Source organism: Mus musculus, chromosome 4, assembly GCF_000001635.26.
Source record: "Mus musculus strain C57BL/6J chromosome 4, GRCm38.p6 C57BL/6J".
NCBI lineage: Eukaryota > Metazoa > Chordata > Mammalia > Rodentia > Muridae > Mus > Mus musculus.
Window position 1 is genome coordinate 123,070,624 of NC_000070.6, and position 24,974 is coordinate 123,095,597.

The 24,974-nt window shown below is 45.9% G+C and overlaps 2 long non-coding RNA genes across 2 annotated transcripts; one reads left to right on the top strand and one right to left on the bottom strand.

Annotated features, from left to right (window-relative positions):
- Window positions 1-10,195: 10,195 nt before the first annotated feature.
- On the bottom strand, window positions 10,196-23,148 carry Gm12923. Its single transcript, XR_868093.2, has 4 exons — window positions 23,013-23,148; window positions 22,755-22,880; window positions 11,730-12,292; window positions 10,196-10,756 (listed from the first exon to the last, which is right to left on the bottom strand). It is a non-coding gene; the product is annotated as a predicted gene 12923 (long non-coding RNA).
- Window positions 10,307-18,733, top strand: Gm46868. Its single transcript, XR_003955102.1, has 3 exons — window positions 10,307-12,050; window positions 12,776-12,957; window positions 18,586-18,733. It is a non-coding gene; the product is annotated as a predicted gene, 46868 (long non-coding RNA).
- Window positions 23,149-24,974: the final 1,826 nt, after the last annotated feature.

Here is a 24,974-nt window from a genome sequence, read left to right on the forward strand (position 1 = left end):
GTGTGGATGCTGGCATTTGTAAAAGGTAAACTCAGGGTCTCTGGGTAGATTCAAGAAAACCCTGGTAGGCTGCAGAAAACAGTTTGTATTTTAGTTCAGTTGCAATAGAAGGAGCACAAGAATCTTGTTTGTTTGTTTGCTTGTTTGTTTGTTTGCCTAGTGGAAGGATAGTATCTGATTCCCAGGTTAAGGATGAGTCTGAGCCAGGTCTAATGGCCTTTGTCTGGATTCCCTGCACTTGGGAGGCTAAGGAGGAGGGCAGAGAGTTTGAACAAGATGACACCCTACCTCAACAAACCAACCAATTTAATTGTGTGGTGGCATGTGTGTTTGGAGAGCAGAGGCAGGTGAGTCTCTGTGAGTTGGAGGTTAGCTTGGTCTAGGTCTATATAGCAGGTTTCAGACCAGTCAGGGCTACATAGTGAGTCTCAAAAAGCAAGCAAGCAAGCCAAAAGGGAAACCGAGGAAGGAGAGGGGAGGAAAGAAGAGAGGAGGGGAGGAGAGAAGAAGGGAGGAGAGGAAAAGGGAGGAGAGGGAAAGAGAGGAGGGGGGAAGGAAGGAAAGAGAAGAGGGGAGGGGAGGAGAGGGAAAGGAGGAGAAGGCAGTTGAAAAGGATACTTTAGCTGGGACCAAGGTCTGGAGCACAGAAGATTGGGTGGGTTAATAGTAATTTATCTCTCATAGTTCACACGTATAATAAGCTCAGAACTCGAGAGGCTGAGGCACCTGAGTCCCAGGCCAACCTGGGTCACAGAGTGAAAAACTGGCAGAAAGAAAGAATGAGAGAGAGAGAGAGAGAGAGAGAGAGAGAGAGAGAGAGAGAGAGAGAGAGAGACTATTTCTGTGCTATGGGGCTCCCTCTCCCCAGTTTATCGTGTCACACTGACACTGGGCAACCTACACAGAGATGACAGATTTTCCTGCAGAAAAAAAGAGATTAGAGTTACTGAACTCCCTTGGAACAATAAGTGTTCCCCTTCTCCTCCTCCCCCTCAGCTCCTCAGACCAGCGGAGGACCAACAGGTTCAGCCACTTTCACAGCTCCCAGGAAGGCGATTGCAGCTTAGTCCAGGTCGGGTCACCTCAACACAGAAGAGAACAGCCGTGTTTGGGCATACACACAAAATAAATATTTGTTGTGTGAACGGGTGCCTTGCAAAACAGAGAAGAGTGGTCCACAGAGAAGGAGGAAGGAGCAGCTGTGCGGGCAGGGCCGGGCAAGGAGGAGAGATAAAGAGCTTCCTGTTGGCTGTCTTCTGGGTCCCGCAGCTCCCGAGGCCTAGCGCCACCCTCAGGTTCCCCAGATAGCTCTGTCCTCTAGAAAACACCCCATGTTCCTGTGAATATTTTCTATATGCATCCCCCACTACTCGTGTGTGTGTGTGTGTGTGTGTGTGTGTGTGTGTGTGTGTGTGAGAGAGAGAGAGAGAGAGAGAGAGAGAGAGAGAGAAGCACCCTTGCTTTCCACAGCCTTGCCAATTCGGCATATCTTTGTTTCTAGATTTGTAGGTCTTTAACAGTTTCTTAAAGGTAACTGAGTCTTCTGGCCTGCCTGCCTGCCTTCCCTCCCTCCTCCTCCTCCTCCTCCTCCTCCTCCTCCTCCTCCTCCTCCTCCTCCTCCTTCTCTCTCCTCCTCTCTCTCTCTCTCTCTCTCTCTCTCTCTCTCTCTCTCTCTCTCTCTCTCTCTCTCTCTCTCTCTCCTTTTCTTCCTTCCTTTCTTTGAGGTAGTGTATCACTATGCAGTCCTGGCTGTTCAGGAACTCATTATATAGATCAGGCTGCCCTGGACTCACAGAAGTCCACCTGCCTCTACCTCCTGAGTTGCTGAGATTACAACATGCTAACATCACACCTGGCTACATTCATTTCATCACTCCTTGAGACCATTGTTTTCCTGATGAGAATTTACATTCGTGTGTTGCTTTTATCTTAAGTCCTTTCTCCTCTTTCTTTCTTTCTTTCTTTCTTTCTTTCTTTCTTTCTTTCTTTCTTTCTTTCTTTCTTTCTTTCTTTCTTTCTTTTCCTTTTTTCTTTCTTTCTTTTCCTTTTTTCTTTTCTTGTTTTTGTTTTTGTTTTTGTTTTGTTTTGTTTTGTTTTTTGAAACAGGGTTTCTCTGTATAGCCCTGGCTGTCCTAGAACTCACTCTGTAGACCAGGCTGGCCTTGAACTCAGAAATCTGCCTGCCTCTGCCTCCCAAGTGCTGGGAATAAAGGCAAGAGCCACCACTGCCCGACTCTTTCTTTTCTTTCTTTCTTTCTTTCTTTCTCTTTCTTTCTTTCTTTCTCTCTTTCTTTCTTTCTTTCTTTCTTTCTTCCTTCCTTCCTTCCTTCCTTCCTTCCTTCCTTCCTTCCTTCCTTTCTTCTTTTGGCTTTATTTACACTGTTAGTTTTTGTGTATGAATTGAGTGCTTCATATGTATGTATGTATGTATGTATGTATGTATGTATGTATGTATAACACATGTATACCCGGTACCTGATGAAGTCAGAAGAGGGCATGGCTCACCTGGGACTGGAGTTATAGTCAGTTGTGAGCCTCTATGTGGGTGTTGGGAATCAAACCCAGGTCCTCTGTAAGTGTTCTTAACTCTCCAGCCCCCCTTTCTCCCAACCCTGCTTACTTCTAAGATTGTTCATGGTCAAGTTGCTTTGGTCATAGACATCCAAACTCTTTCCAGGTGGAATCCAGTCTCACATTTGCATGCTTAATTCAGCTTTTTGGATTGTTAGCATATATCTGTTTTGTTGCTGTTTTACATAAACAATTGACACTTTTTTTTCTAAGGTGATGTTTTGGTTTTGGCATTTTCTGGGATTAAAAAAAATTATTTGTTTTGGTTGTTTTGTTTCTTAGACAGTGTCCTGTGTGGCCCAGGCTCACCTTAACCTTCCCGGGTAGCCCAGGCTCACCTTAACCTTCCTGGGTAGCCCAGGCTCACCTTAACCTCGGTAGGTAGCTGAGGATGACTTGAACTCCTGATCCTCTGACTCCACTTCCCAAGTGCTGGGTTTCACATATATGTGTCACAGCACTGAGCTGACACAGATTCCCTATGTTCTCTTTCGTTCTTGTGTTTGACAGAAGACAAAGTACAAAAGAACTCCTTCGTCAAACGTCCTTTGACAGGCATGGTAGCTCCCACCAGTGGTCCCTCTGCTCTGGAGGCTGAGGCAGGAGTTCTGCAGTTGAGTTTTCAGCTGGTGTAGGTTACATTGTGAGTTCCACACACCAAAGTAAGTAATTAAATAAACACCCATTCTTTGAGTTATCCTGATGGTTAATAAAAATCTTAGAGGTCCCCTTCCCTTTCCTTGTCCACCCAGTCAAAGTTGTCTCTGGGTTCCTCTCCTTTTAGTCAGGGGGTCCTTCGTGTGTGTGTGTGGGTGGACTGTGATAGGAAACCTGGTAAGGTTGAGCTAGGGAGTGAAACCCTGGGGACCCTGAAGGGACGGTAGGAGCTTCTCCTGCTCCTGGCACCAGGTCCCTGTCACGTAGCCACAGCCCCTCATAGAGAGAATTGTGGCCATCAGCCACGTAGGGACAGCACCCCCAAGCCTCTCCACATGTAGATGAGACATCCCTAATATCTCAGACCAAGCCAATAGGAAGCACCTGCTGTCAGATCCTACCCCACCCCAAAACTGTATATAAGATCCTATCCAGAAGGAATAAAGGTGTGTGAGAGTTACTCCATCATTTGAGAGAGCATCTGTCACATAAGAACTGTAACACTGCCCAGGAAGAGAACGCTCTCCGGAAGCTTTCATCACTGGAAGCTCGCCTGCTCTGCTGGCTTGCTCACCAGCCCTCCGCTTGACTCCGCTCAGCACAGCCAGGGCAGTGGCGGCACCAGAGCACCAGTGGAGGCATCGGAGGCAATTCACCATCCTTGTTCATGCCATTTTCCCTTCGCTTGAACTCTCCCACCCAGCTGAGCCAGACATCTCCACAGATAGCTTCCAGTACACAGACCAGCACCTTCCTAAGCTATGCTCTCTGCTTTCAGGCCTTACCCTCCACCCGTCTGCCTGGCTGAGCAGGCTCTTCTTTATTATAAATGATAAATGACCTTTACCCCCATGCACTTGTATTCAGGGTTGGAACACCCCCACCCCACCCTGGAGCTGTTCACAGGAGTGTAACAGCCTCGAACGCTGAACACCAGCAGTATCCCGAAATGGACCAAGGGCCAGGTGATCCTCAGGAGCCAATAATGCTAACCCAGAACGGTTCATCAGAGCTCGTCTGCTTTGATCTCTGGCCTCTGGGTACCCTGAAGGCCCTTGAGGGTCAGAGACTACTGGAGACACAGGAGGTGACAGTCAGTGAGAGGGCAGGTGTAAGGGGGTGGAACAGGGACTTAGGAGCTCTGCTGCCATGTTTAGGAGAGACTGGTTCCTGTGGCACAGACCTGGAGCTAAAAAGAAAACCTTGTCTAGGTTCCCGGCTCTCCTGGATGGTCCATGGGCTTCCAGCATTGCTAAGCCTAAGACTGACCACATGGTGGTCCTCTCTGCCCATGGATTCTCTCCAACTCATTCTTCCCAGTCCTTGTTTGTTTGTTTGTTTGTTTGTTTTTAAAGATTTATTTATTATTATACATAAGTACACTGTAGCTGACTTCAGACATACCAGAAGAGGGTGTCAGATCTCATTATGGGTGGTTGTGAGTTGCTGGGATTTGAACTCAGGACCTTCTGAAGAGCAGTCAGTGCTCTTACCCGCTGAGCCATCTCGCCAGCCCCCAGTCCTTATTTGTTACAATGTATTATTTATGTACTTATTTGTGTGTGTGTGTGTGTGGTTTTTGCCTGTGTGTACATCTATAGAAATGCTACTGTAGAGGTTCTCTCTTATCACCATGTGGATCCCAGGGATCAAACTCAGTGTCAGACTTAGCATCAAGCACCTTTGCATACTGAGCCATATCACAGGCCCCTCAGTCCTGATTCTAATGGTCTCATTCCCTGTCCCATCAGCCAAACCAAGAGCTTGGCCATCATTCTTAACTCCTCCAGTGACTCCAGCCTTTTATAACTAACTACAAGGCCACGAGAAGCCGGGTATGTTGGCATCTTGAAATCCAGCCCAGGCAGAGCTCTGTGAGTTTAAGGCCAGCCTGGTCTACATAGAGAGTCCCAGGAGTACATAAGTGAGATACCCTGTGCCACAAGAGCTTCACCATCTCTATTACTTTCCTGTTGCCAAGGTAACTACTACCTGCCAGCTTGATACACATAGATTTTTACTGTATATTCACAGCAACTATAAACCCAAAATGAGTTAGGAGACTAAGACTTCAGGAGCTTGTTCTTTTTAGAGGCCTCAGGGTGGAATCTGTCCTTTGTCCTTTCTGACCCCTGGAGCCACCTACCCTGTATCTGCACTGCTGCTCCTGCTTCTTCTGGCACACAGCTTCTTCCTCCCTGGCCCTCGCCACCCTGGAACCTCATGATTGTCTCTGGCCCACTCAGAAATCCCAAAAGTCATTCCATCTCAGGGTCCTTAATGTAGTCACACCTGTAGATCTCTTCTGCCGCAGAAAAAGACACTCACAGGTTCTGAGGATTAGGCTGTGAGAGCATCTTTGGAGGCTCCTTTCACACCATCCTATCCAAGTAACCTCCTGGACCCCTTCTGGTCCACTGTCCCTGAGCTTCAGGCTGGGGCACCTATTAGTCTATTCTGATTGGTCTCTGCCTCTTGTCTTGCCTCTCCTACCCATTTCCATTCTGCATCTTCTTTGTGTGGGGGGAGGTGGGGATGTGGGGTGTGGTGAGTGGAGGGAGGTGGGGGTGTGGGGAGAGGTGGAGGGGTGGGATGGGGTATGGTGTGGTGCTGGGTGTTGTGGGGATGGGATAGGGGTGGTGTGGGGTGGAGTATGGGAGAGGTGGGGTGGGATGGGGGTGAGAGGGGTGGAGGTTGGGGTGGGAGAGGTGGGGATGGGGGTGTAGAGGGGGCAGGAGAGTGCTAGGCATGGAAGCCAAAGTTTCACATGTGATAGATAGGTAAGCATCCTGCCAGAAGCCTCAGCCTTAGTTACATCTTTTGTCTTCCTATTGATGGTGAGTTTTTTCCAACCCTCCTTCTGCTGACAGGCCTCTCTCTCTGAGCTCGCTCTTCTGCTCACTCCCTTAGCTGAAGCTCTCACTAGCTGACAGTCAGGGACACATGAATCACAGGCCTTCTGGAACCACACTCCTCGGGCTGGGGTTTCAGCACTACCCCTTGCTCCTCCAGACAGGAGTTCTTGGGCCCGTAACTGAACCTCTCTGTGCCTTTACTTTCTCATCCTGGTAGAGATGTAGCCCCCAAAGGTTGTGACAGTTAAATTGCTCTTGGGAGAGTACTTAAGCAGAGCTTCCTGCTTTGTTCCATGCTCCTTCGCCCTCCTGATGCCTCCTGGGATGCTTTCTCCAAACCCGTGTTTCCCTGGAAATGTTTGCCCATGTCTTCCAGGCCTCACGCACGCACGGCTGCCTCTGCACAGACCTCCCTTTGACCCTCCCATCGCAGGCAGGTGAACCGGCTGGCTGTTTCCTGCTCCACAGCATTTGAACTCTGGGAAGTCTGTCACCCCTAACCAGAGGCCCTGGGACATTGCATTTGCAATCATTTGACTATGCGTGTAGGAGGAAAACATCTTGAAATGTTAATATTTGTGCCTTTTCTTTTCCATACTTCCTCATATGTAACCCTCCATCTCCTAGTCAGCCAGAGGCATTCACATTGCCTTTGCAAGTCCATACTGGGGAACTGGGAATTTAGTTCAGCGAGAAAGGGCTTGTATGGCATGCCCAAGGCTCTATGTTTAATCTGCAACACAGAAATAAAATGGTGTGTGTGTGTGTGTGTGTGTGTGTGTGTGTGTGTGTGTTGGTTTTCTTTTTAAATTTATGTGTATGAGTGTTTTGTATGCATGTATGCTACCATGCACATGCCTGATGCCCACAGAGTTCAGAAGAGGGCATTGGATCCCCTGGAACTGAAGTTACAGATGGTTGTAAGCCATAATGTGGGTGCTGGGAACCAAACTCCAGTCCTCTGCAAAATCCACAGCTGCTCTTAACTGCTGAGCCATCTCTCCAGATCCTACTTCAAAGGAGTTCTTACAACAAAAAAGCAAAAAGAAATATATAAAAAAAAGCAGCTTGCTGGTGGTGGTGCATGCCTTTAATTCCAGCACTCAGGAGGCAGAGGCAGGTGGATCTCTATGAATTTCAAGGCCAAGCCTGGTCTACAGAGCAAGTTCCAGGACAGGTAGAGCTACCCATAGAAACCCTGTTTTGAAACAACAGCAACTCTGTGTGTGTGTGTGTGTGTGTGTGTGTAAGAAACTATGTTTTCATCTTCCAAACTAGGCTTCAATATAGACATCCATACAATCAGTTGTAACAGCAAGGCTGTATGAAAAAGAGATTTTCAGTAGCCAAAGTGATAGCCTGGAAGGAAGTCGAGTTCATGAGCTGGTGGACTAAAGAGACCATTGGGAGGTGTCCGGTTTATCCTACTCTCAGGGAGGCTAGGACAGGGTAGCTCAGGCTGGGAACAGGAAGAGGAGTTGGCTCTGGAAGAGATTGGCTGAGCTGAGATGGAAACAGATGTGAACAGGTGTAACATCAACATTCAGAGGATGTTCCTGGGAGATGGCTCAGTAGTTAAAAGCACTGGCTCCTCTTCCAGAGGCCCGAAGTTCAATTCCAAACATCCACACGGCCATTCTTATAGGGTTTGCCTTAGACCTGAGATAATTTCTCCTCCTCCTCCTCCGCTGTTAACTCCAGTTCCAAGAACTCTGATATCTTCACACAGACACACATGCAGGCAGAACTTCAAAGCAGATAAAATAAAAATAAACAAATCATTAAAGAAAAAAAAAAGGATGTCCCCGGGGGCTAGGGAAATGGCTCAGTTAGTAAACTCTTTGTCAGTGCCAACATGAGGATCTGAGTTCAATTCCCAGCACCTACAGGCATGGTGGAACACACCCAATCCCAGTGCTGCAGAGTAAAAACGGGCAAAACCTTCAAGCTTGTTCACCTGCCAGCCTAGCCTAGTGGGGGAATTCTAGGCTGACAAGAGAGGTTGTCTCAGCAACAAGGTAGATAGCCCTGAGGGACTCAACACTAAGGTTGACCCCTGGCCGCCACACACACATGCACATGTATCTGCACACACACACACACACACACATGCACACACACACACACACACACGCACATGCACACACACACACACACATGCACACACACACACACACACACACCCGCACATGCACACACACATGCACACACACACACACACACACACACACACACACACACACACACACGCACATGCACATGAACACACGACACAGGAGTCACCAGCTGTGTCCTCTTAGCAGTCCTGTTGTCCCTTTTGCAGGAACCCCAGTGCTGCTGTTCTCTCTTTGCTGCCAACGTCTTTCTCCAGCCATCTGCCCCATTTTGTCCCCACATCAGCCAGCAAAATTATGTCATCACACACAGCCTGGAGATGCCCACTTTTCCCAACAGTGCTGGAATTTTGAAGGTCTGGTTAGACCAAGGACAGGTTCTTAACACTGTCAGTCTTAAGAACAAAGACCCAAACTTGGAAGGAACTGAGCAGTGAGGCCAATCCAAGAGATGAAAGAGTTGGGTTTCTGAGAGAATGAGAAGCCTGCAGTCGGGGTCCTCTCTGTCCTCCTCATACCAGACAGACAGTAGGAATGAAGGAATGAATAAAAGGAGCTGCATTGGGCTATGCAGTCTCAGTCTTTGGAGGGAGGCGGTGACATCAACCATCCAAGCTAAATGCTGGGATTCCCATGATGGTGCCAGGGCACGGCACGGGTCTCTTGTCAACCACCCCAGATTGCCACAGCAGTAGATCCCTTCAGGATGCCTGCCCATCCAGGGCTGCTTCCCAGGGTTCATGGCCATAGTTGGTGGGTTCTTGATACATAACTCAAACTGTTCAACAGTTTTCCCTCCCATTGTTAGGTATTCAGAGGGGCCAGTTTGTATTAGCTCCATTTCTGTGTTACTGTTACACAATACCTGAGGTTGAATAACTTCTAAAGAAAAGAGGCTTGTTTAATTAAATTCCTGGTGCCTCGGGAATTTGGTGGCAGCTTCTGCTTAGTTCTGATGGAGGCTCAGTGGAGGAAAGGGACACAGTGATACAGTATTCAGGAAGGATCTCAGGAAGACCGAGGGTCAAGAAGTTTGTGCTCCCTCCAAAGAACCCTGGGTTCCATGAGAGCTACTTTGTTTCCTTCCAAGGACAGGGCTCTGGATGACTTACCTTGGTCGCTGTCTTCAGACACACCAGAAGACAACATCAGATGCCCATTACAGATGGCTGTGAGACACCATGTGGTTGCTGGGAATTGAACCCAGGACCTCTGGAAGAGAAGTCAGTGCTCTTAACCACTGAGCCATCTCTCCAGCCTTTTTTTTTTTTTTTTTTTTTTTTTTTTTTTTTAAAGATTTAGCTCCCACCTCTTGAAGGTTCTGTTTCTGCAGCTCACCTGACCTGAGTACCCAGAGCTGTGTTGGGCTATGTGTTCAGAGACACAGAGGATCTGCCAAGAGCCATGAGAACACGGTGGCAGTTCAGGGAAATGCCATCAGGAGATATCGAGAGACAGAGAGACAGAGGAGTGTCCCAACTAGGCTCAATGACTTATAAGACCCTGGCTCTTCAGCTATTGATTTCGTTCAGAAGGGAAAGGTACTTGCCACCAAGCTTGGTGGCCTGTTTGATGCCAGAATCCCAAATGGTGGAGAGGACTGACTCCCTCAAGTTGTCCACAGACTTCCACATCTACAACAGTAGAGTCACAGCCAGAGCCTCCACAGCTCTTCATGTCCCAAGACTTGGTTCTGAGAGAGGTCTGGGCAAACCTATCCAATCCTCCTGATAACCTAAGTTACAAACAAGACACAAATGAAGCACCAGAAGTTAAGTCATTTGTTCCTGTCTGGCAGGTAACACATGGTGGGGCTGAGGTTCCATTTTATTGAACAAGAGTACACACAACAGACACACTCTCTTAAAAAATTATATATATATATGTATATATATATATATATATATATATATATATATATATATATATATATATATATATATTCCCTTAGGAGAATTCTGTTTTAAATGCCAAAACCTTAGTCAGTCTTTTTGTTTAGACTTGGAGTCCCTGCCAGAGTTGTGGGCTGGGTGAGCTGGGAGCCAGCCTACTCTGTCTTCCTTACACACCCTGCCTCTCACTTTGCCGGGTCTGGCAGTGGAAGCGCGGGAAACTGCTACCGAGCCAGGTACAGGGCTTGGCGGCAAAACTGCCTGTGGGGCGGGAGGCCAGAGCCGCACCCTGGCACCTGGCAGGCAGCCGAGCTCCACCGTTGAGAAAAGACTTGCTACAAAGGAGGCCTCCCGCCAAGCTGGCCGCCTTCTTCTCCCTGCCCACCCTCAGCTGAGGAACCTGACCTCAGGGCAGGCTAGGTCAGGTCCTTACCCGGCCTAGGGAGGCTGTCAATCGTCCTTGAGGTCATACCCAGCCTGGGGTGCTTCCCTGACTGCCCAAGGTAGGTATCTGGGTACTTAAGAGGCAATGTTACCACAGATCCAGAGGACTCTGGGGGTTCTGAGCTTCCCATTTCTGTCCCCTCCTCCAGGGTATCCAGGCTTCATAGTGTCACCGACCTCGTGACAAGTCGTTGTCCGAAGTGCAGACTAGACAGATCTGGGTCTATGATGAAAAACACAAATTCAGGTTCAACAAAAAGCGGGCGTTTGGGAGAGGAAACCTGGACCAAGGGGGCGTGGTTGATTGTAAAGTCAGCATGGGTTCTGAGGCTGGGATAGCTAGCTTAGTTGTGGTCCAGCACCTGGAGGTCCACAAAGGGGAGACAGAGCCACTTGTGTAGGACCAGATTCTGCCTCCCCTTTAGCAAGGGCTCAAGGCCTGTGTCTAGACAACAGACCATCTCAATGGGGCTCTTTTATTCAGATAGGGCTGGTCCCAGCCCAGGCTAGGCTGGCATCAAGCCTCACTTCAGTCCAGGCATAGGGGCTGCTGAGGCCATAGTGGCAGCTACCTACAGGGACTCAGGAGGAGCAAGTACTTCCTCTAGGTGGGTGCAGCCCACTCCAGGACCCTCAGCTGTGCCAAGGAGGGCAAGGGGCGGAGCTGAACCTCAAGGCCCATTCAATCCTCATCTTTGGGACTTTGTTGCAGATCTATCTTGCACTGCCTCGTACAGGGTCAGTGTCTATAAAGGATGCTAAAACATGAATGTGGGCTCCTGCCCTCTGACCCTGATATTCCCAAAGCAGGACAAAAGGAGGCCAATGCAGAAGTGACCTCTGACCTTACCAGCTCAGATCAACTTCACTCAGAGAGATTTAGGAGTGCTAAGCCTCTCCCACCCCATGCTAATACCAATGGGCAGGAGCCTTTTCCCCAGCAGAGCCAGCTAAGCCTGCAGTAGGCTCTGACTGAGAGGTAATCCTAAGGCTCCCCCCAAGGCAGGATACGTTCTGGAGCATGCCTTGACCAGTCTTGTGGGACTTTTGTATGGAAGATAAACAAATCCTGATCAGGCAGGAGTGCCACAAGCCATACTCCCAGGAATGCCCTTCGGGGTCACTGCTCTGGGCCCTATCTGGGGATTCTGGTAGCCTTTTCCTGGCCTGCCTTAGTTTCTGCTTGTTCTACTCACCCGTCATTTACATCAGAAGGTCCAGCTGTGGCACTCATCAGGGCCATCATAGGGCCAGGCACAGAGGCCAGTCTGCACAGACGCCCAGCGAGGTGTGTAGCCCAGGGCTGCCCATCCCCAGCTTCAGCGATGCAGTTGTGAACGACGTGACAGACACCTGCCTGAGTGACGGCACTGTGTGGCACTTCTGATGATAGCAGCAGCACTGTAGCAGCCACATCCTGTGAGGTCCATGCCTGGTGCTTCAGTCCTCGTCATTGTGACTCAGAACGGGCCCTGTCCCGGGTTCTCAGAAACTTGATTATAATGAGCCTCACTCAGGTAATGGCCGCTCTGCCCTTTCTGTCTGCTGGGCAGTGTGGACTGTGGAGCGCCTCCATGTCTGTGGAGATACAGGATGGGCTCAGAATCCTTGAGCCCTGTGACTTCTCGCCTTCCTTGAGATGCTGAGCTCAGGCAGGGGACGAAGCTGCTGCCCGTGTGAGGGCGCTGGCCCCATTTCTGCCTGTGATTGGTCCGGTAGCCTGGGCCAGTGACTGTTCCTCTCTGGGCCTCAGTTTATCCTGTGGCAAAATGAAAAAAAAAAAAAAAAAAAAAAAAAAAAAAAAAAACAGTAGGTCAAACCATTTGATCGGCAAACCCTCTTGCCACAAAGAAAGGCTCAGGGAAGTTCAAGAACACCTAGGCCTGTCTGAATTTCTGGCCTCTTTCTGCCCCCTGGCGGCCACAAGTAGACTAGCACCCAGGGGAGAGGGCAGCCGAACACTTGACTGTTGGGGCTTGGGGACTCAGTGTGATCTCTAAGGCTGCCTCCCCTCTGTTAAACGATAATATTTGTTTTTGTTTTTGTTTTTGTTTTTTGCTTTTCGAGACAGGGTTTCTCTGTGTAGCTCTACCTGTCCTGGAACTCACTCTGTAGACAGGCTGGCCTCGAACTCAGAAATCCACCTGCCTCTGCCTCCCAAGTGCTGGGATTAAAGGCGTGCGCCACCACCGCCCGGCTGATAATTTTATTTTTGTTTTAAACTTTTTATTGGAAACGATAGTTCTAAGACTACCAACGTCATCAGAATGTGCTGAGGAGTAAATTTTAGAGAACCTGTGAAGCATGCTGAATCATAACTTGGAAAGCACCCATGGTCCCCGTTATCAGCACCTCTGCTTCTCCTTGATCCCCAGACCGGAGAACTCCTCTTGATGGCTCTCCTCGTGCAACCTTTCTGCTAAGGTCAGCATTTATGTTCTTTCCTCTGAGTTTCACCACCTTCTCCCCAGCCCCACCCCTACCCCTACGCCTCTAGCACCTACCTCCAGTTCCACAACCTACTTCCCAACATTTCAATTCCCCTATTTCAAGACGCCTAAGGCCACTCCCCTCCATCCTGCCCTCCGGGCTCTGACTTCCACATCTGCCTTTCTGAACCTTGAATTCGTGTGTGTGTGTGTGTGTGTGTGTGTGTGTGTGTGTGTGTGTGTGTGTATGAATGTGTGAGAGAGAGTGTGTGTGTGTGAATATGTGTGTAAATATGTTGTGTGAATGAGTATGTATGTGTGTGAGTATGTATGTATGTGTGTGAATGTATGTGTGGGTATGTGTGTGTGAATATGTGTATGAGTTGTGTGTATGTGTGTGTGAGTGTGTGTATGTATGTGTGAATATGTGTGAGTATGTGAATATGTGTCTGTATGTGTGTGTGAATATGTGTATGTGTAAATATGTGTGTGTGTGTATGTATATGTAAATATGTGTGTGAGTGTATGTGTGTGTATATGTATGTGAATATGTATGTGTGTGTGTGTGTGTTGGTAGTAACGCATGCTTATCTGGGAGACGTTGGAAGCAAGAGGTCAAGGGCAATAGGGGCAATGGTGTTGCTGGTGTCAGATCTGTGTGTGTCTGGCTTTTCCCCAGTGCCACCAGCCTTAGTCTACTGTCGCAGCCCTGGGATTACAAGCACACACCACAACACATCTTGCTTGACCTTATTTTAAGATTTTACATTTTATTTATATATTTATTTAGGCTTCTGAGACAGGGTTTCTCTAAATAGCCTTGGCTTGTAGAGGGCACAGGGTCTTACAGGGAGCATGAGAGAACGCAGGTGAAACGATGCCTGTTCCCCAGGAAGGTGAGAGTGTGTGCTTCGTAACCAGGTGATCTCTGCTGTTCTGTGGTGCCAGCCCTCACTGAATCCCCGACCTTACCTGAGCACTGCTTCTCAGTCAATAGAACCTATGCTTATGAGAAAGTTCCCCTGCACTTTGCTTATTACAAACCTTCCTCCTTAGACCCTTATCTTAAACACTGTTTCTCAGGCAATAGAACCCATGCTTGTGGAAGAGGTAATAGGTACTTTACAAAAGAGATGTACTTTGCAAAGGAATTTCAATGTAGCCGTGTCTTAAGCTTTTGTTGTGAGAAAAACACGTGAGAAAAAAATTGTCAGTTTTACTGTGTTTGAATATCTAAAAAATAAGTCCCTCAAGGTCAGACTCGAGAAGTTTCAACCAGCCTGGCTAGGCCATGCTGAACAGAGTTTCTTTGCAGGGACCTGCACCTTGACTGTCCTGGAACTCACTATGTAGATCACGGTGGCCTTGAACTCATAGAGATCCTCCTGCCTCTGCCTCCCAAGTTGATCGTCATGCCAGGTGATTATACAGTTCTTTCCTTTTGCTAACGTGACGTATTGTGGGTTTTTTAAAACTCGGTTTCTATGTATTGTTGCATGTGAACACGTATGTGACAGAGCTTGCACGTGGAGGTCAGAGGACAGCCTTGTGGAGTCTTACCTCTTTCTCTACATTTTGCTTGTTTGTTCTGTTTTTCAAGACAGGGTTTCTCTGTATAGCCCTGGCTGTCCTGGAACTTGTTCTGTAGACCAGGCTGGCCTCGAACTCAGAGACCCACTAGCCTCTGCTTCCTGGGATGAAAGGTGGGCGCCACTACAGCCCAGTGCCTCCTCTTCCACCTTTAAGTGGGCTCTGGAGATTAAGCTCCAGTCCTTAAGCCTGTAAGGCAAATGTACTGCCTTACCAGCCAAGCTTAGTTGTGTGTTGGTTTTGGTTTTGGTTTTGGTTTTGGTTTTGGTTTTGGTTTTGGTTTTGGTTTTGGTTTTGGTTTTGGTTTTGGTTTTGGTTTTGGTTTTGGTTTTGGTTTTGGTTTTGGTTTTGAGATGTGGGGGAGAACATGTCTTACTCTGTTGTTTCAGCTTCTTGAGTGCTGGGTTCACAGGAGTGAGCCATTACTCACAGATAATTTACTGTGTTTGTTGATTTGCTTTTGTTGAATCCGTGTGTATGTGGTATTGGATTTTATTTGAGAAAATGTGTTAATCAGAGATATTGTTTTATAGTTGATGTTGTCATCATTTTTTTTTTTTTTGGTTTTCTGTTTTGTTTTTAAAATTTATTTGACCAGCAGTGATGGCACATGCCTTTAATTCTAGCACTGGCAGAGGCAGGGGCAGGGGCAGGGGCAGGGGCAGAGGCAGAGGCAGGTGGATCTCTGTGAGTTCAAGGCCAACCTGGTCTACAGAGCAAGTTCCCAGACAGCCAAAGCTATATAGAGAAACCCTGTTTTGAAAAACCAAAATCAACCAACCAAACCAAAAAACATCTATTTTCGTGTATGTGTGTGTCACACATGTAGAGTTCAGAGGTCAACCTGCTGCTGTGTGTCCTCTCCACTGTGTAGCTCCAGGGATTGAACTCAGCTTGTCAGCTTTGGCAGTAACACCATTACCATCTGAGCCATCTCCCTGGGCTCCTTCTCTGGTTTTGATATCAAGATAATGCAGGACACACACACAGTATGAGACTGGAGGCTGGGTGGCATGGCCCAGCTCTCGGGAGGCAGAGGCAGAGTTCAAGGCCAGTCAGGACTATATAATAAGTCCTTGTCTGAACAGCAGCAAGAAAGAATGAGTTTGAAGGATTTCCTCTTTCTCAACTCTTTGGAGTCATTTGAGAAGAGTTGGCATCTTTAAAGATTTGATAAAATTCAGCAGTGACTCTACCCAGATTTAGGTTTTCAGTTTTCATTCTCATTACTTGTTCCTGATCTTTTCGGGTTGTCTGTTTCTTTGTGGTTTGATTGTATGTGCTCAGAAATCTGCACATTTGTTGCCACACAGCCGTTCCTAATAACTCTCAATGGTCTTCGAATCTCCTGTTTTGTTTTTCAAGATTTATTATGTATACATTCTGCCTCAATGTATGCCTGCAGGCCACAAGAGGGCACCAGATCTCACTGTAGATGGTTGTAAGCTATCATGTGGTTGCTGGGAATTGAACTCAGGACCTCTGGAAAAGCAGTCAGTGCTCTTAACCACTGAGCTATCTCTTCAGCCCTTGTTTTTCTTTTCAAACCAATTACGGATCTTTTGCATTTCTTTTTTAGTCTCTTTTCTGCTCTGCTCTTCCTTACAAGTTTTGGTGTTTTTGTTTGCTTGCTTGTTTGTTTTTCTCTTTCTGTTACATTCCTTGAATTGTAACATTGTTTCTATGTGATTGCTGTTGTTGCAGATACATCACTGTAACTTTCCTTGTCACTACTGCCTTTGCTGTATCCAGAAGGTCCTTATACACAGTGTCTTTATTGACTTCCCTTTCTTTACATAAAACCTTTTTCTTTTTAAAGACAGAGTCTCTCTCTCTCTCCATATATATATATACACACACACATATACACACACATATATGTGTGTGCGCGTGTGTGTGTGTGTGTGTATTCATTCATTCAACTGTAGACTATCCTGTTCTGTAAAGCAGGCTGACCTAAAACTCACAGAGAACTTCTTGCTCTGCCTCCTGAGTGCTGAGATTAAAGCCAGTTACCACCATGCCCAGCTTAAAATCATTATTTTAAAAAATATTTATTTTACATATATGAGTGCTCTATTTTGCATGTACATCTGCATACCAGAAACAGGGCATCAGATTCTATTACAGATGGTTGTGAGCCACCATGCGGTTACTGGGAATTGAACCCAGGACCTCTGGAAGAGCATACACTGCTCTTAATCACTGAGCCATCTTCCCAGCCTGCCCCTTTTCTTTAAATTACCCTTAAAGACTTTCTTAAATATTCCCTTCGATTTTTTCATTGATTTGCTTTTACTTAATTGTGTAGTTTGTACGTTAAATTGCCTGGTTACTGAAGGGGAATGGCATTGTTGATTTCTAGTTTTGTTATTGTGGCTAGAAAAGATATCCGCTGCATTTTTTCTATTTTTGAGCTAGTGGACACTTAACTCTGAGGTCTCACATGTGGTACATCCTGGAGGGAGATGGGGTTGTGGGATGCAGCAGTGGGATGAGGCAAGTATCAGAGCACCACTTAATTTCCCCCTAGCGAGTGGCAGTGGCATGATCCATCGTGTCACCCACTTCCTGGTAAACCCTGAGCTCATCCTCCCATTCTCCCACAGTGTCTTCCTATCAAAAGTCAACCTTCCTAATGCTGTGACCCTTTAATACTATCCCGCATGTTGTGGTGATCCTCAAGCATAGAATTATTTTAATTGCTGCTTCATAACTGTCATGCATAGTTAAGCAAATATATGTGTTTTCCAATGGTCTTAGGTGACCCCCGTGAAACAGTCATTTGACCTGTGAGTTGAGAGCCATTGCTCTAGATGAACCTAGCTAGCCATCTCCTTTATGATGACTCCCACTTGAAAAGCACTTTAAAGAAGATTTATTTATGTATACATCATTCCGCCTGCATGTATGCCTGCAGGCCAGAAGGCACTGAATCTCATTATAGATGGTTATAAGCCACCAGATGGTTGCTGGGAATTGAACTCAGGACCTCTGGAAGAACAGCCAGTGCTCTTAACCTCTGAGCTATCTCCCTAGCCCCTGAAAGATGTTTTTAAAAATTGCTGGATAGGCTTGACTATAGCTCAATAGTAGAGTGCTTGCCTAACACACGAGAGTCCTTGAGTTCAATTCCCAGTACCCACACAGTAGCTCATATTGTCTGCAACTCCAATTCCAGGAGATCTGTCACCTTCGTCTGGTCTCTGTGAGCACCAGGCATGCACATGGTACATATACATACATGCAGGCAAACACTAATACATAGCAAATAAATCTAAATAATAAAGGAGCTTTAAAAACGAATTGAAAGAGCTAAGCATGGTGGCAAATGCTTTTTGTCCCAGCACTCAGGACAGATCTCTGTGAGTTCGAGGCCAACTAAAGCTACAAATTGAGACCTTGTCTGAAAAGACAAAAACAAATGAGAAGCTTTGCAGTATAGATTGGGACAGGTTGTGGAGAACTAAGGTGAATTCCGAAGTCTCAGATGGGGATGTGGGTGCTCTGTTCCCTCCTGTCCTGACTCAAGACTATCCCATCTGGCCCAGGAACAGGTCAACAGGTTGGCCAGGAGGCCAAGTCACAGCCACAGCTTCAGAACAGACAGTTTCAGAACCCCAGGTGGTGATTCAGGGAACTCGAATCCCCTTCATCAGCCCCGTGCTGAAGTCTTGTGATTTGATCACAGGCAAGCAAGGGACCAATTCCCAAGCTCCCAGGATGCTAAGAATAACTGCGGGGAATGCCTTCTGAAGGGGTCGAGAGATCCATGAGCGGCTCACTGAGTTACCCAGTCCCTTTGAGACTATTAAACAGATCGCTTCCAGCAGTTTTGAGTGGTGAGTGTCACTATTGCAGATGCTCAAGTCAGCTGTCTTAGTGAATTGACTTAATCTGTTGTTTAAAAATAAAAAAATTCCCAGAAAGAGTATAGAAATGGTACTGCCACTGTGAAGGGCAATTACACAATGTCTGTCAACATTTCTAATGCATTCATTCTTTTTATTTGGATTTTCGTGGTGTTGAGCAGAGGCTATTCCGAGGGCAAGCCTCTCTGTGGATGAAAAGCTTCCATGTTTTCGGCTGGATGAAGGAGGTTCCCGAGAGACAGAAGGAAAGCCTGACCTGCCAGCTCTGTGCAGCCTCTGTGGGGTTATTCTTTTTTTTTTTCTTTTTTTTTTTTTGTGGGTCCCCCCCCCCCTACACACACACACACACACACACACACACACACACACACACACACACACACCTCCAGTTATGTGCTTTGCTTCCAGGTATACTACAGACTTGGGAGACCACTGGGGGACCATTGTGTGTTAGACAGCCTGTCACTGAGTATACAGCCGTATCCCCCTTTATTGTTTTACGGATCAAAACTACACATTGTGTGAGTTCCTGACAAGTGATACAGTTGTAGGTGTTAATGCCTTTGCCCAATTTTCCTAATGACTCTCAAGTCACACCTTGTTTCTGAACGTTGTCAAATTATTTGGACAATGCAGCTGTCGCTAGCTAAGTCAAACTGTTGTCTGAGTCATTATTAGACATTAAACCCTTCTAATGCCTTCACCATTAAAGTAATCATTCCTGGGTGACATGTATTCTTAACATGTAGATAACTGTTTCTTAAAAGCAGGTCTCATCCCTGAAAGAGACACTTCACTGCATGCTGCATCTTCTGAAGGGCAGAGGGACAGAGGGATGGAGGAGGGGAGGGAGGAGGGAGGAAGGGGAGAGAGTGCACATTACCCTGTGTAGTATCCGGTCACTGGCAAGCTGATGTTTGCCATGAGGAGATACAGGGACCAGCAGCAATATTTCATGATTTTATAGTTAGCAGATAATTGCCCTTTTTCCTTGGGGTGCAGCAAGGGAGGGAGGAGGGTGGTATGTGTTTCATCTTTGGAAGAGAAAGTTAAATTGGAATTATTTTCTATTTTGAAATTTAAAAATTTTGAGAAGTCCACTCAATTTGCCTGGGAGAGAGTGCTCACTGTGTGAAAATACATCCCATGTTACAAAAGAGTTGTATGTGTGTGTGTATATATGTAATATATACACACATATGAAATTATATGTATATGTATATATACATACATACATACGTGTATGTCCCCACGCAGCTATTTGGTATTTGTAAGTTTAGACTTCAACTTAACATAATATGAAAACTTCTCTCGTTTACAAAGTGTAAAATCTTATACAAGCCAATGGATTTCCTACCTCACTGTACACTCGGCTGTCTGTCATCGGTTCTTGTGTGTACATACGTCAGATCTTTTGCTTTAAATGTAAATATTTCCTTTGGAAAGTTACTTAACATTTTATGATAAAGCCCAGTTCTCTCCTCAGTTTAAAGGTTTTTTTTTTTAAGACACTTGGTTTAAATTTCTCTCTATGAACAGTTTAGCATTAAGGGTTAATTTTAATGGTGTCTGGTAATTGGCCAAGTGTAATATTTCTTAAAATTTAGCATTACTTTTAACAGCCAGCATGTAATACAAGTAACTACACTACCTCATACACACCTTTGTGACTTTCAAGTTGTATTAGGTGGACAGGACAGGTTTTACCTTTGTCTTTGGGCCATAAGGTGGGTAATAATAGAAATATATTGCATAGCATTACACATGTATGCCTATTTTAACGTGAACTTCTAAAACATTTTCTTTTCTAAGAAGATTTGTTTCAAGGAAATATTGAGGGGGGGATGCCAAAGACAAATGATAGGAGGATCATATGTGTACAACGTATGCCTTTTCCTTCATGCAGAGCTTGGACAGTGGTTTTAGTTGGTGTTTTGCATAGTCACACAATCAGAGCTCCTTATCGTATAAGCTGGCCTTCTCAAGGCCCGGTGATTTTTTTTTTTAAAGCTGTCATGTCTGACTCAATACAATAATGTCATCTTAAAATTTTGCCCCTTATTTGAATCCTATAGCTACAATCAAATTAATTTGTTAAATTGTTATATTCAGAATAAATATGGATATAACATTGGTTGTCCACCTGCAAGATTTCTAACAGTTTACTGTAGCTTGATGCTTAGCCAGTTTTACATTAGGAATTCAACGTACATGATACAAGGATGAGGGTACTCAACCGCGTTAACAACTTGGAAAAAAAGAAGCAAATGGCGATGTTACAGTGAATTCTCAGGTGAACTTTTCAGTTATGAAAACATCTATTTTGCATTTGTAAATATTTTAACTGTTTTATTAAGGCATGGACTAAACTATTCTTTGACACCTGTTGGGTAGAGTGAAAATTTAAAGCCATAATGGTAAAAGATGGCATACTGATTGTAAAATAAACAAATAATAATAATAATAATAATAATAAAGCACACTGTAAGCCAGGCGTGGTGGCGCACGCCTTTAATCCCAGCACTCGTGAGGCAGAGGCAGGTGGATTTCTGAGTTCGAGGCTAGCCTGGTCTACAAAGTGAGTTCCAGGACAGCCAGGGCTACACAGAGAAACCCTGTCTTGAAAAACAAAACAAAACAAAGCACACTGTATATAATTTTGAAACTTTTTAAAGATACTGCTGAACTAATAGCAATAACATTAAAGGTTTCTGTTTGTTTGTTTTAGGTTTGTTTTGAGACAAAAGAATATGGTGTAGCCAGGCTGGCCAAAGATGAGTTTGAATTCCAGATCCTTTTGCCTCTACTTCCTAAGCATGGAGATTTCAAGGTTTGGGTTTTTATTTTATTTTTTTCCCCTGAGACAGGATTTCTCTGTGTAGCCATGGGTATCCCAGAACTCACTCTGTAAACCACACTGGCCTCGAACTCAGAGATCTGCCTGTCTCTGCCTCCCGAGTGCTGGGATAAAGATGTGCACCACCACTGCTCAGCATCTTTAAGTTATTTGACTCTATGCTATCGGCAAATGTAAGCTTGGAATTATTTTATCTCTCTTGCAGATTGAACTTTGACATAAAATATTTCTCTTGGTCTCCAATATTGATTGGTTTTGTCTTGAAATTTTCTAGGGCTGCAGAGACAGCTTAGTGGTTAAGAACACTGGTTGCTCTTGCAAAGGACCAAGTTCAAGTCCCAGCACCTGTAATAGTGGTTCACAACCAACTGTAATTTCCATTCCAGAGGATACAACACCTTCTGACCTCTGAGGGGATCAGGCACCTGGAGCACATACATACATGCAGATGAAGCATTCATACATAAAGTAAATACATCTATAAAGATAGTTATAGCAGCTTTCTTCAGTTTGTATATTCTTCATCCATTTATTGCAGAAAGCTATGAAGTAGCACAAAGACTACACATCTTCTCTCAGATCAACCATTTGCTGTATCATTCCATCTGATTTATTTATATTATAGACATTCCATTCCATTAATACCTATGTAGAATAAAGCCAACGTTCAGCCCAACCTTCCAAAAGTAGATAGAACCAGGAAGGCCGCGTTGGTACAGTTGGTACTACTAATTAACCAGGAAGCTCGCCAGTTTTCATCACCATAGTCAGCTGGTCTCATCACTGTGGGCCTGAGGCAAGGGAAAAACCTCTAGCCCAGCAGGAGACAGGAGCATCAGGGGCAAGACACACCTTCTGGAGACTTGCCCCGTTGACCTATTAATAGTCTCTTTAACCTGGCCCCACCCCCATTCAGCAATGATCTGACCAATGGGTGGATCCATTGATGAGGCTAGCATGCTCATGATCCAATCACCTCTCAGTAGCGTTCATCACCAGCGGAGGATCAAGCCTCTGACACAAGAGCCGTTTCCCTTGTTGTTCTGGACATTTTTAGTTTTCAGCTGTTTTGTCTGGATTGCACAGTTGTCTTTGTGACTTATACCTTCTCACAGAGTCTCATCTCTGGTGGGAAAGTCTATCTGAGCGTTGGGTGGTCCTGCGTTTCCTTGCTGATCATGATAAACATCAAGGCTTACCACTCTCCTCCACCCCCAACCACTGACCCCCATGCCAAATTAATCATATGGGCAAATGAGGAGATTGGGTTACCCAGTGTGTGACTGCTGCACAACTTGTTTGCTACACGCTGAAGGAATGATGGGCCTTTGCCTGTGAGTTCAGCAAAGGTGCGCCCCCCTGCCTGTACAGCCTGCATATGGGTCGACCATGTCTCCCACAGGACTTGAAGATGGGGGAAAATGATGGAATGTCTTTCCACTAGGAATGAGGGCTCCCATCGGGGTCACTTACAGTTCTCTGGAATAGTTGATAATTACACCGCCCTCTGGATCATGTGTCCTTTGCTCCCTTTACCCTGGATAAAAATCGATGCTCTGCTGAGAGTGGTGGTAGGTACGTGCCCGTAATCCTAGCACTCTGGAGGACGAAGGAGGGGGGAGTACCATGGGTATGACGTCAGCCCTGGTTGCATAGTAAGAGCCCGTTTCAAAAAAAATCAGCAAGCAAGCAAAGACATAAAACAGGCAGGCAGTCCTACCGGAAGCGTACCTAAACCTGCATTCCTTACAGCAGTAACTACTGTTCACACCGTGCTCCAGTCCAGAGGGAGTACTGAGAAATCCGCCCTTTCCTTTAGTAATCAGCAGGTTAGTCCGCATTCCTGCAAGGTGGTGACAGATAAGAGCCTGGCTTTTCAGACCTGAAATCCCAGCCCCCCACCCCCATCTCCATCCAACCTCCCCACCCTCTACCCCCACCTCTCCACCCCCACCCACATACCCACATACCCCCACACTCCCACAGCCTCCCACCCACCCACCCCACCAGACACTGAGGCAGGGGGATTTCAAGTTCGAAGCTGATAAGACCCTGTCTTAAAAAACACCACCAGGCAAAACAAGCAAGATGGAACACCAGGAGCTTTCTCTCTGCGTTCCAGGTGAAGGGGGGGGGGGGCGGAGGGGTGGAACATAGATGGCTCCTGTTACGTTAGATTGACTGGAGAGTAGGCGCTGAGGTAGACGGCTGATAGACGGCTGATAGTAGACCGTAGGAACCTCAGTGATCACCGCATCATCCTACTCTGGTGTGACCTTGTAAAATAGTTTCTGGCTTTAATTGTGGTAGGTCTTGTGCAGTGAAAAACCCATCACTTTCTTCTAGGATTCCAGCTTTTGGGGAATGTAAGTTTTAAAGGTTTTGCTCTACTTTGGGTGCTCTGGATTTAATTAGTGTCTGTGGTAACAATATCCCTTCATCTCTAATTCTCTTAGCTTGGGTCCTCTCCTGCTCTCTTTTTGTGAGATTGTCGATTTTACAAACTTTTTCAAAGAACCAACTCTTTGAGCTTGTGTATTGTTCTCTTATTACAATCTAGATAATTTCTTCCTAATCTTTACCTGCAGTCTACTTGGGTTGGGATGGGTCCCTTCTTGTTTTCTCAAGGCACTGAGGTACATTATTATAATCTGTGTATTGGAGACCTCTGAAGGTTTTTTGGTTTGTTTTTGTTTGCTTTGGTTTTGGCTTGTTCTGTTTTTTAAGAGAGAGAGGGAGAGGGAAAGGGGGAGAGAGAGAGAGAGAGAGAGAGAGAGAGAGAGAGAGAGAGAGAGTCAGTCTCTTTACATAGCCCCAACTGTTCTTGTTTGTTTGTTTGTTTGTTTTGGTTCTGGTTTTGTTTTTGTTTTTTGTTTTGTTTTGTTTTGTTTTGTTTTGCTGAGACAGGGTTTCTCTGTGTAGACCAGGCTGGCCTCGAACTCAGAAATCCACCTGTCTCTGCCTCTGCCTCCCGAGTGCTGGGATTAAGGGCATATGCCACCACGCCCAGCTAACCCCCGACTGTTCGAGAACCCAAAAAAGGAGACCAGGCTTGTCTTGAACTCACAGAGATATGCCTACCTCTGCCTCTCAAGTGCTGGTTTAAAAGTGTGCACCACCACAAATGCCTTTTAAAACGTTTTTAAAGTATAAACACTTATCTATAAACTTTCCTCCTCGAAATACAAATGCCCAGTAACTATTCTAAAAAATGATCAACATCTTTAGTCGTTAGAAAAATGCAAAGTAAAACTGCTTTGAGAGACTACCTCATGCCAGTCAAAATGACTATTACCAAGAAATCTGACAACTGCTGTAAAGAATTGTGGGAAGAGAAACCCTTATTCACTGCTGGTGTGAGTGCCAATTAGTACACAGAAGTCAGTTTAGAGGCTCTTCAAAAAACTAGAACTAGTACGCGACCCAGAAATCCATCAACAGGTGAATGATAATGAAAGGGTAGTGTATATACACACTATTATTCTGTTTTATTGTGTATTATTCTGCTGTAAAAGAAAATGAAATCTGAGCAGAAATAGATGGACCTGACAGTGCAATAGGAAGGGAGGTGACCCATCCTCAGAAAGGAAACACAACCACACATGCTCTGCTTACGTGGGGATCCCCGCCTATAATGTGTGCATACATGTAAGCAGGTGTAAGTGTGGCTATGGTCTAAAACTTAGACAGGAG